This window comes from Podarcis pityusensis (assembly GCF_964106645.2).
Source record: "Podarcis pityusensis genome assembly, chromosome: 3".
Taxonomy (NCBI): domain Eukaryota; kingdom Metazoa; phylum Chordata; class Lepidosauria; order Squamata; family Lacertidae; genus Podarcis; species Podarcis pityusensis.
The window spans coordinates 27,093,013-27,105,875 of NC_138026.1; the positions used below are offsets into that span (position 1 = coordinate 27,093,013).

General features: G+C 43.6%; 1 long non-coding RNA gene across 1 annotated transcript in view; it reads right to left on the minus strand.

The window, feature by feature from the left end:
- Nucleotides 1-601: 601 nt before the first annotated feature.
- Nucleotides 602-12,863, minus strand: part of LOC308473781 — a 314,717-nt gene continuing 302,455 nt past the window's right edge. The window contains exon 3 of the long non-coding RNA XR_013984313.1: nt 602-617. This is a non-coding gene — a long non-coding RNA (uncharacterized lncRNA). The remainder of the gene's footprint in view (nt 618-12,863) is intronic.

Consider the following 12,863-nt stretch of genomic DNA (forward strand, 5'->3'; position numbering starts at 1 on the left):
CAAACCTTGGCACATGGTTTCTCTGGTGTGAGACAGGCTAGGAGCCTGAGACTGAATGTAATGCTGAGCTGAACCATGACTGCTCACAGGAGTGGACTCGGGTACCAGTCTTACTGTATGCTTGTGAAACGTGGACCACTTATAAACGCCATCTCCAACTCCTTGAAAAATTCCATCAACGGTGTCTCCAAATTTTTTTACACATCACCTGGGAAGACAGGTGAACTAATGCCAGTGTACTGGAAGAAGCAAAGATCACCAGTGTTGACGCAATAATTCTTCAACATCAACTTCATTGGACTGGTCATGTGCAGATGCCTGATTATCGTCTTCCAAAGCAACTACTCTACTCTGAACTTAAAAATGGTAAGCGTAATGCTGGTGGTCAACAAAAGAAGTTCAAAGACTCTCTCAAGGCAAATCTAAAAAAAAAAAAAAGTAGAATAAACACTGACAACTGGGAAACACTGGCCTGTGAGCGCTCCCATGGGAGAATAGCCTTTACCAATGGTGTCATGAGCTTTGAAGACGCTCAAACTCAGGACGAAAGGGAGAAACACTCTAAGAGGAAGGCATGCTTGGCAAACCCTCACCGTCATCAACTCCTGCCTGGAAACCTATGTCCCCACTGTGGAAGGATGTGTGGATCCAGAATTGGCCTCTACAGTCACTTATGGACTCAATTTTTAAAACTGTGTTTATGGAAGACAATCTTACTCAGCTACAAGTTATCGCCAAAGGTAGAAGGACTCAGGGAGGAGTGAAGAGATGGGGACCATCTCACTCAGAACCTGCACATTTGCACAGTCACATGGTTTGGCTTAGTGTTATGTGAAAACCAAGTCATAAGTTTGATAGTGGGATAAGCATGACTCTGGTTACCAGCTTCTTTAAACTGGGAAAGAATCAGTCCTGTCTATCCACAGTGGAGTTAGGTTACTCCTAGATGGAGGCAGTTCTGTGCATTGATCAGGATGATCAGACAACCTCTCTAGCCATGGCCACAGTGGAATGATAACAAGTCCCACTTGGAGCCACGCTGGTCTAAACTGCAGCGCTGTAACTACCTGGATTGGTGTCAATGGTACAGTCCAAAAGAGTGACAGCTGCCCTTCTTTGGAAATCTCAGGGCAGGACCACACATCGCAAGGAACATAGGGGCAGGGCTGGATTTAGGTTTGATGAGGCCCTAAGCTGAAGGTAATGGGGCCCTTTATATGTCCAGCTGTCCTTTGTCAACAACAAATTGTTGCTGTTTTTTTATGTTGAATATTTGGTAATTTATGGACCAAATAGGTATCTAAAGTCATTTGCACATAACAAAATATGTATTTTATCAAAGTAATTGTTGAACTTATATTTTGGAATTGTACACCCAGGGTATTTTCCCCTTTAATTTTTTTTGGGGCCCCCAAGGGAGTGGGGTCCTAAGCTATAGCTTGTTTAGCTTATACGTAAATCCGGCACTGCATAGGGGGATGGTGTGGACTGCTGGTGGGGCAGGAAATGATCATTTTGACAGAGAAGTCTAGGTTTTGAGCACAGTGAATTATTCTGCCAGGGTGCTCCAATCACATAATTTTTTTTTGGGGGGGGGGTGTCATCAAACTCAGTATTCAGTCATTCCACTTTCCCTCACCCTCAGTTTAGTTGTTGGACTACTGCAATGTGCTCTACGGAGGACTACCTTTGAAGGTGACCCAGAAACTACAACTAATCCAGAATGTGGCAGCTAGACTGGTGACTGGAGCTGCCAAGACCGCATAACACTGGCCTTGAAGGACCTACATTGGCTCCCAGTATGTTTCCGAGCACAATTCAAAGTGTTGGTGCGGACCTTTAAATCCCTAAATGGCCTCGGCCCAGTATACCTGAAGGAGTGTCTTCATCTCCATCGTTCTACCCGGACACTGAGATCCAGCGCCGAGGGCCTTCTGGCGGTTCCCTCATTGCGACAAGCGAAGTCACAGGGAACCAGGCAGAGGGCCTTCTCGGTAGTGGCACCCGCCCTGTGGAACACCCTCCCACCAAATGTCAAAGGAAAAAACAACTACCAGACTTTTAGAAGACATTTGAAGGCAGCCCTGTTTAGGGAAGCTTTTAATATCTGAAGGTCTATTGTATTTTAATATTTTGTTGGAAGCCACCCAGAGTGGCTGGGGAAACCCAGCCAGATGGGCGGGGTATAAATATTATTATTATTATTATTATTATTATTATTTCTTCCTTTTTGTTCTAGTCCTTTTCAGCAAACGACACCAACTTTAATTATTTGTTTTTGATTCCATGTGCCGTCTCTTATTTTTCCTTAGGTTTGTGCAAACTTCTCTCAGAGTCCCCAATTGTGCTGCTGCACACGTGTGAGTTTTTTGCTCTTTATTCCTTTCCAACCATTTCCTTCTCTGTTTCTAGTTCTAGTTCTCTGTTTCTTCAGAGTTTCGTATCCCTCTCTGTTAGTTTTAGGGTACCTGTGATTAGACCGAGATAGTGCTGTTTAGTATTGCTAATATTTTTTTCTTTTTAATATTTATTGTTTTCCCCTAAGAAGGGGAAACCTGAAAACTGCATCCAATTCTCACAGAAAATAGAAATGTTAGATTCCTCCCTCACCCCTTTCAAATAAATAAATAACCGCCATTCCTTGCATAAAAACCGCTAGGTGGATGTGCCTGCAATTCAGTAGGCTCAATCTACTCTAGAGTGGCTCCTTTGTCTGCAAATTGAATCCACTTCTGTCAAAAGGGAATATGTTATAGCCGTTTTTGAATTCTCCCGTTATAGTCAAGGGGCGGGGAGGAGAGCTTCCAATTGAACAGGTCAAATCTGAACGTGAATAAAAGTCAAAGTAGAATGGCGCAGAGAGGATATGCAACAGATCAGGTTGCTTTCCAGTGCTACAAATGCAAGGTGACTCTTGTGACTGGTGCACACCCGTAATGCACCCTTTCCTGAGGTATGAGCTCGATTTAACTCAGCAGACTTCATTTAGCGCAAACATCCATAAAAACTGGGCCCATGAAAGAACAGGAGGCCTGTGCTCCTCTAGATCCCCTCACCCTCCAAGCAACATAGAGATTAAGCGTCCTTGTATAGATAGATTCCAATATGTATTAAATTTCAAAAGTTCAGAGACTTGAAAGAATCCTCTTATTTCCCCGTTCTGTTCCTTAAAGCATAACATCTGCAGTGGGCTGACTAGTTATTTGATATTACTGTAACCTGCGCCGCACATCACACTTCAGTGATAATTAGTGGAACAAATACGGCAAACCACCCCAAAAGGAATGTGCATGCAAGGGCATAACATAAACCAGACTTTTAAATTTACATTTTATTTATTTCTTTTCTACTTAACAAATGGAAGAAGATGAGTGGGCCTAATGTTTATGCCAGCTGAGCCCCTTTAAAGGGCCCACTCGGAGGAGCTAAACCAACTCAGGAAGAAGCAGAGAGCCGTGTGAGGATTAAGAATCTAATGTTCTTTACTCGTTCACATGTAGCAATGCAAAAGCCAGACTTCAACAGACCCACTTTTGATTTACGTAGAGGAAGGGAGTGAAGAGAGACCACCTTGCCTACGAGATAAGCCTTATCTTTGAAGGAAATGTGTGTTTAGCTACACGAGGGTTTTAGACTGCAAGGAAAAGCTCCTTCACAGAAAAATGTGAAATACTTACCATTAACAGTTTGTTTAACACTATGTTTGTTTGTTGGTTGGTTGGTTTGTTTGTAAATAAATAAAACACTTCACGTCACTCAACGTTACGAAAATATATCAAAGCAGTTTGCGTAAATGCAACAGAAATATAACAATAAAATTCAGGAAAATTATCTAAAAACTAAATAAAAAGAAATTGATATGTTATGAGCAAAACTGAACATGGTACAAAGTAGAATTAAAAATTAAGAGTCCAGGAAAGTTTGGGAAAACATAAAAGTTTTAAGGAAGTGTTTAAAGGTCATTACTAGAGGGCATTTTCAGTGGAAGACAGAAGTGCCTGGCGTGCTCTGGTCCATGGGGTCACAAAGAGTCGGACACGACTAAACAACAACAACAGAGGGCATTTTAGGAGTTGGGTGCCATCATTCTATTTGGCCCTGACAGAACAATCACATTAGCACAACAGTGAATTTCTCCCGTTGTCGGGTGCCCATACTCTTTACCGCCTGACAGAAGCTTTGTGTCTTCAAGACAGAAGACCTTCAAGGCAGAAGACACTTCACCAGGTGCACCCTCCCCTCCCCACGCCACTACATCTCCATTTGTGGGGAAAGACACGCCTTTTGCTAAGAAGCTAAAATCTTGCATGTCTTGGGTGGTGGGAATTTGCCAGCTTGGGATACCTGAAAGAATGAGAATGTTGAGTGCTAAGCAAGCATTGAGTAGATGTAGAAAATTCTGAAGCAGGCCACAGTGCAAACAACTCAGGCGGCCCTGCCTATGTGACAAGAAAGCGGGCAGGGGAGAAGGATGAGAATTAAGAAGCTGTGAGAGAAAACACAAACTAGTCAATTCTCTCTCTTCCCTCTTACAAACACTACAGTGGTACCTTGGTTGTTGAACTTAATCCGTTCTGGGAGTCCATTCGACTCCTGGAATCATGCAAAAACCAAGATGCGGGTTCTGATTGGCTGCAGGAGTTTCCTGCACTCAGTTGGAAGCACGTCAGATGTTTGGCTTCTGAAAAATGTTCACAAACTGGAACACTCACTTCTGGGTTTGCAGTGTTCGGGAGCCGATTTGTTCGGGAGCCAAGCCGTTCGATAACCAAGGTACCACTGTACTGCTAAACAGGCTAGAAACAATTTAACTGTAAAAGGCTTCAAGCTTTGACAGTTGTCACAGAATATTTTGTCATTCCACAGAGCATTTCTCCACATTTTGCTTGACTCTGTTTCACATGAGTACTTGTGGGGATCTCAGCTCTTGCCACAATCCTCAAGTTGGATTCTGTGGATCAGAGCCACTTTCTAATAATAATAATAATTTATTATCTATACCCCGCCCATCTGGCTGGTCTCATGACTATAGTAGTTTCTTGGGCCATGTCAAAACATCAGTATTGACTCTTAAAGCTCTGTGTGGTCACACAACTTTAGAAGCTCCTCAACTCATATGAAATCCCCTGGCAATAGGCAACTTCAGAAGAGATTCTATTGTGGGTCTTCTGAAGACATTGATTTATGGTATAGCAGTTTTCATCCACAGTTATGAAATATGTTCCCCAGTGAATAGTCCCACCAGGATTCCTCTCTTGCGGATTTTAGAAGTTAAGTAAAAGCTGATTTATTCATTCAAGTATTTGGAGTATTGTTGGATATGTTGTTTATTTACTGATTTATTCTGCTTTTGGATGATTGATGGCAGATGCCATTGGACTCCCAACTGCCATCACCCCCTGCCACCATGGCCATCCTAGACTTATGGGATAGAATTTCACTTATGGCGTTAACTTTTCTTCATATTTTACATGAAACCTCATAGATATCAACAGAACACTCTTTTTGCATAGCCACCACCAGATCGCAGCATAGCACAAATATTTACCTTGGGACCAAGTGTGTACTCTGTACACAATAAGCACTTTGTCCCGATTACAAGATCAAGCATTCTTTAGAAGGCCCGAGAGCTGCAGTGGATCTGAGTGCACCCTTCCAAATTCCTCAGTAAATTCCCCTGAGCTGTGTGAGAGTGAGAAAGTATGTAAAAGTATGGTTGTGTTGCTCTGCGTTCAACCATGACTTTGGCATTTCCTGACTTTGCAAAAGGAAAACATGCTGTTGGCATGACTCCATTGACTTCAGTGAAGACTCACCGGGAGCAAAGTTAGGCCTCAGCTACTAAACTGCAAAATTAACACAGAGTGATGACTCGGATTCCCTAGGTTTTTGAAACTAAAAAAACCCCCACGTTGTTGGTTGGGGAATGCTCTAAGAGAAAGCCCTTCAGCCTGTGTGCCTTTGTTCTCGTATTTTGCTGAAAGATCCTGCTACTTCATCCAGAAAAAGCCATTGATTCCTCAAAGGAGACATTCAAATAAGTTTTATCCCTTGTTTTCTCTCTCTGATATCTTCTGTCATGCTGGAATGTAGCTGCATTCCACTGATCAAGCCCGTCTCGCATCCCATAACTATGGTGGGAACTCTTGTCTCCCTGACAGTTACAATCTCCCAGGGTCACCCTAAAGGTTGTCAAGTGATAGTTGGAAAAGTTAGGGAACAGATTTCATGAGAATCTAAAAACATTCAAAGTGGTGTATAGCATGTGATAGCCATTTCCTCAACTATCTTCCCAGCCAGCTATCATTCAAGGTAATAAATCAAGTGGAGGAATACCTTGTTTTACAGAACCGAGGACTATTTGAGCCCTATTTGTGTAGCCCTGCCTTGAGATCTGATTCCCGTTCACACTAGAACTGTCTTAGCATACCCTCCAACATCCCACTGATCAAAATCATTTGTGGGAGCCAGCTGCTTCACACTAGAGTGCCAGACCAAAAAAGGGACATTCCGGGATCCAATCAGAAGCCAAGATGGCTTCTGTAATTCTCGGATGTCCCTCTTAAATGTGACAATTGATTGGTATGTCTTCAGATGCTCACCTCATGCAATAATCTAACATAGAAACATCTGAAGGGATGTCCATGCTAGCTCAAACTCCTACACCCTTTTTCTGTCCACTAGAATAAACACATGAAGGACTCAGCTACATTAGTCAAGAAACAGCATTTTGAATACATTATAAACATGCAACAACAGATGGTGCCAGAGAGCAACAAAAAAATTCTAAGCGATTTTCCATAGCGTTTCCCCCCCCCTTTTGTTATAATGATTTAATTTCCGACTTATTTATAGCAGTTCCCCCTTATGTGTAGATTGTCCCAGAGTCTAGCACACAACTGAATCTACAATTCCCAGAATTCCTTCCCCAAAGCTTTTGGGACTACAATTTGCATCAGCCTCAGCAACACACATCCTGAATTTGGAACTACATACACTCTCCTCTCCTTACATAAAAGCTGCCTTAACTTTTCATGAAATCTGAATAAAGAGAGGTGTAGCCGCTGAATTTATAATTTCTAAAAATGACATTAAAAGTCAACTGGCATTTATAGGAGAATTTAAGGACTTAAGCTCCTCACCCTGTAATCTTTAACTGAAGCGAGGGATACCAGATCAAAACATCCTCCCTTCTCCGGGGCACTAATGACATTCATTAGTAAGGGCACTATAACACATGGCAAGCAGGTAAGCTGAATGCCCTGGACTACAAAGTCCACAAAGACAAAATTGAGCAATTTATTGTAATCCACAAAGACGGGCGGCTGAATGCATGTCCTACACAAAATTATACATCTTGTTTGAAAGCAAGATTGCATAGTACTAATCAAGGCACACAAGCTAAACAAGAAGAAATTGGACCATAATTGTTTTCTCAGAAGGGAACAAAGAAGTCACAGGAGCAGCTAATATCTCTCTTTGAAGATTTCAAGCATCCTGAAATGAAGGAGTGCTAGCTGCAGAAAAGTGCCCTTATTAATCATTTCAGTCCGGCGAAATGTCACATTTGTTTGTTCGTTTATTCAACAGTTTTCTTCTTTGAGGAGAGAGAACTCTTGTGTCCAGTGATAATTCTACCTTCTGCATTGTGATCCTGTGTTCAAAGACAGCACAGCTAGGCACCCAAATGTGTAAGTTTTCTATCCCCCCACATCATGATTTTTTTCCCCCTCAGAAAAGTTGCCTCATACTCCAGGCTTGTAATTACATTGCAATTGTGGGGTTCTCTAGGGCTATTAGCTTTGAGCCATTTGATCACTATGCTTCATTCTTGTGCTAAGCAAAATTGTTGGTGGTAATGGACGTGGCAGGAATGATAGAAGCAAACATTAAATGGGCAGGCTTGCTGACAGAGTAGCTGACTGCATGTGCCACTTCAGAGAGTAGTCATCTGAACAAGGGGGGATGCAGCTCTGGAGTCCCAACAGGGCTGACTTTCTTTCCTGAACTGGGTTGGCCAAACAGGTTTGCGAGATATAAGTACAGTCGTACATTGGAAATCGAATGGAATCCATTCCAGAAGTTCGTTGGACTTCCAAAATGTTTGAAAACCAAAGTGTGGCTTCTGATTGGCTGCAAGAAGCTCCTACAGCCAATCAGAAGCCGCAGAAGCCCTGTCGGATGCTCGGCTTCCAAAAATAGCTTGCAAACCGGAGCAGTCACTTCTGGGTTTGCAACGTCTGGGAGCCAAAACGTTTGAGAATTAAGCTGTTTGACTTCCAAGGTACGACTGTATGACCTATTAGATTTAGGGATATATATCCCTAAATCTAGGGACACGGGTGGCACTGTGGGTTAAACCACAGAGCCTAGGACTTGCCGATCAGAAGGTCGGCGGTTCGAATCCCTGTGATGGGGTGAGCTCCCGTTGCTCAGTCCCTGCTCCTGCCAACCTAGCAGTTCGAAAGCATGTCAAAGTGCAAGTAGATAAATAGGTACCGTTCTGGCGGGAAGGTAAACGGCGTTTCCATGCGCTGCTCTGGTTCGCCAGAAGCGGCTTAGTCATGCTGGCCACATGACCCGGAAGCTGTATGCCAGCTTCCTTGGCCAATAAAGCAAGATGAGCGCCGCAACCCCAGAGTTGGTCACGACTGGACCTAATGGTCAGGGATCCCATTACCCTTTACCTATCCCTAAATCTAATAGGCCATACATATATGGCTTCTTTTCAGTTGGAACTTGCTGGAACTAAGTTCCAGCACCTCTCAGGTTCGTACCACTGCCATTCTAAGAGAATGAGAGAAGCGCTCATGGTGAAAGCCAGCACCTCTTTTTCTAGAAAAATACCACTGTGTGTGTGTGTGGACTCTCAACATCTGTAGTTGTGACTTCATTAAAATAGGTAGGCTCAGGATGGCAAAAGAGGTTTAGATGGGTGAATCTATCCATTTTGGTTTCTCTCTGTTTCTCCTTTAAGTTCAGTTTTCCACATTTCTACATCCATTTGCAGCTTTTTCCTTTTAAAGTCCTTGTGATAAATTCACCAGCATTTTTGTGCGACTTTCTCCCAACTTACACATGCTAGTGTGCATTTTTTTTTACCCAATATGCACATTTTTGCAAAGCAACAATCCCTAATATCATGCATTTTTGTATGCAGTGCTTACCTGACTTCCCTTCGCCAGTGTCACTGTGGCTTACCAGGAAGAAGAGGGGTCAGGGCAAGGCCAAGGTGAAGTTGCTGTAGTGCAAAGGACTTTACCAGCACATTACCTGTCCTCTTCTCCATCCCAGGTAAGCCACAGTGACACAGGTGACAGGAGGTCAGGTAAGCAGTACTGAACCACCCTAACAGCTGCAACAGTTGGCAGAAAGTAGATCAGGAAGATGAAGCAAGTTTGTTTTCTCCTGCTCACGAGGACAGAACTCGAACCAATGAGTTCAAGTTACAAGAAAGGAGATTCTGACTAAACATCAGGAAGAACTTTCTCACAGGAAGAGCTGTTCAACAGTGGAACAGACTCCCTCAGGAGGTGGTGGACTCTCCTTCCTTGGAGGGTTTTAAGCAGAGGTTGGATGGCCATCTGCCATGGATGCTTTAGTTGAATTTCCTACTTTGCAGGGGGTTGGACTAGATGACCCTCAGGGTCCCTCCCATCTCTACATTTCTATGATCTACTACCAACTATGTTCAGCTATGGCAACAAAAAAAGTGCCTCCCCTGCTGTTGAAACACAGAACAGTTGGAATAACAAGGAGTTGACTTTTGTGTGTCAGGACTGTGATCTCAGTTGATTCCTGCTTCTGAAAACAAATTCTGAGGCTCAGAATATGCTCAGAGGCACCTTGTTCTTTGTTCTAACTGTGTGCCTTTTGCATCTCTCTCTAGCTCAGGGGTCCCCAAACTAAGGCCCACGGGCCAGACAAGGCCTGAGGGACTCGTTTATCTGGCCCACGGCAACCCCTGCCACCCGCTGCCGCCGCCCGCTCTTACCGGCACCGCGCTGCACAGCTGCCCACTTCTGGGTCAGAGGAGCACCAGAAATAGCTTGTGTGCATGCGCAAGTGTTATTTCAGGTGCACATCCAGGTTGGAGGAGGCCCGTGCACATGCGCACAAGCTATTTCCGGTGCTCCTCCGACCCGGAAGTGCGCCGGAAATAGTGTGTGCGCACGAGTATGGGCACGTGCTCCCCCGCCCTCCGGCTCGCCGCGCGATTGACGCTGGAGACACCGAACCGAGGTGCGGTAAGTTTGCTGACCCCTGCTCTAGCTGGTAGGTCTTAGAATTCTAGTTTTTTTAAAAAAAGTAGATCCAACATGCCTGAAGTCTGGTCACTCCTGATGTAGAACATTAGCTAAATCTCTCATTAGGTCTAAAATGGAGGCAGGGAGAGGAAGAACAGACAAGCTGGATAGTCCAAACTGAGCACAAAGGAAAGAGGTAAAACCTGCTAGATATAACTCTGCAAGGATTTGGGCAAAAGAGGCAAGACTCCCCAGAAATAGAAAGGAGTAGGAAGATTTCATCCACCCACCATTGCAGCATGCCCGACAAATGTCAGTATTTATTTTTGAACACTACAATTGTCTAATTAGAGCAACATGTTTTCATGGCATTCCAAATCACTTAAATTGGAAAAATCTGTATTTCAGATGTCTGTGCTGCATTTATTCAAACCCCAGCCCGCTCCAGATTCTCTGATCTTTATCTGAGCAGTTATGTTCTTTTTGCTTTAATGAGCTTGTCGTTTAAAATATTGCAAGCTCCCATCATTTTAGTGGCATACTGAAAACAAGCAACTAGCCTTTTGTGAAACGTTAGTCACAATCCATAAGACCTGGCAACGTCCGTTCAGTAGACACTGTCTTTGCCTTGAGCCTGAAGTCCTGAGCATGCATATAGCCTTCTTTTGTGGTATCCTGTAACCCAAAGCAAAATAGCAGGTGGAAACTCTACGACTAAAACCATGTGGATTACCTTTGGTTCATGAGTTCAAAGTTATCCATCCAACAGTCATCCCATTTGTTCAAGGACTTCCACTTGCATATAGGAACTTGCCCTCCCTTTCCTCCCCCCAGACACCCCCCTATCTGTTTTGAGAAGATTTGGCGGTGTGGGGGTGAGTGAGGAGAGGGGATTGGGGCAAAGAGAGGGGGAGTTCCATTGCATAAGTGAAAGCCATTGCTTGAACAGGATGACTTCCTTGGACCTGATAACGATAACAAAAACAACCACTGCAACATCATCAATAACACCCTTGAGTATTCATAAAGGCAAGTAAACTGCCCTTTACTCAGCTGGAAATTTGTTTGTTATCAACGTGTTTTCTTTGCAAGCATTGGGGGGGGGATCATCTGTTTTCTGAGTCCCCCCCCCCCCCGTTCCTAATGTTGGCACATACATGCCACATAAATATGGTATTTTCTCCTCAGGATTGCATTTTGATTTTGCTTCTCCTGCGTCTACCTCGTAACACCAACTATGGTGCAGAGCTGCAAGGAAAGGTTTGCCTCTTTGCTACTGCCTTCACCACCACCAAACCAAAGGCACCAGAAAATGAGAGAGGGCTTTGGATATGGCTGAAAGACAACCCCCAAATATACCCACAATGTAACTGGCTGTGTTTAACTATATGAATTCTTTATACATCATATAAACATAACTCTTTTCACATTATCTAATTGAGTAGAAGCAATTAAAGATCCAACATTTAGAACAGGAAATACAAATAGATCAGTTCTTATATACGTAATGTCCAAATAGATAATAGAAGTTTTTTGTGTTCCACGTATGTACAAATAAATCAGTTTTTTTATAAACATAATGTCCAAATAGAAGCTTTTTGTGTTCCACGTACAGTGGTACCTCGGGTTAAATACTAAATTCGTTCCAGAGGTCCGTTCTTGACCTGAAGCACCACTTTAGCTAATGGGGCCTCCTGCTGCCACTGTGCCGCCAGAGCAGGATTTCTGTTCTCATCCTGAAGCAAAGTTCTTAACCCGAGGTAGTATTTCTGGGTTAGCAGAGTCTGTAACCTGAAGCGTATGTAACCCGAGGTACCACTGTATGTCATTGCGAATACCAGTGTCAAACACAACAACTTTAAGGAGCAGCACTTGCAAAAGATGAACTTTTCTTTGTAATGTTCCACATCTGCCTTTGCATGGATGGGCAGTCCGGCCACGTATTTCACAGCAATCAATGACAGACCCACCAGGAGTAAGTGTTTAATGATATTAAGTAACTTCTGGTGCCTAAGCTGCTGAACACTGGGAGCACATACTCAGAACTTTGTTTAACATTCCAAGCTGGAGATAAATGGTGCTTGGCTTATAGTTTAATTCATCATCCTGGGCTAGAGAAATTAATATACTGAATGAGGACCGTGTGATCAACTTGGCCAAATCTTGAACCGAATTGGGTTGATTCAGCTCTATTTGTGCCATGCGCAGGGTGGGTCAGGGTAGCTTTGCAATTCTCTGAGGCAGAGCAGCTCATCCCAAATCACCTTGGAAGTCTGGGGTGATCTGGAGTAAAATAATATCAGAAAACCGAGACTCACTCTCTCCGGAATGCATGTAAAATTGAGCCAAAAATTCAAACTGGCACTATGTAAGGAAAAATGAAGGGAGTGAAGGAAGGATGAGGGTTAGGAGAGCTGAACTTTCCTTATTATTAACAGCTAGTACCAAGGGTCCCAACTTGAATAAAATATTGCCCGCATAATCGATCACAAGACGCAGAATTTGACTGGCAATGCCCATCAACTTTGGGTGGGTCAGCCCCTCACATATTTTATTGGGGAGGTCGAAGGGACCTTGGCCCCTAGGAGTTGGCTCCTATGGCTTGTACCTTCCAGT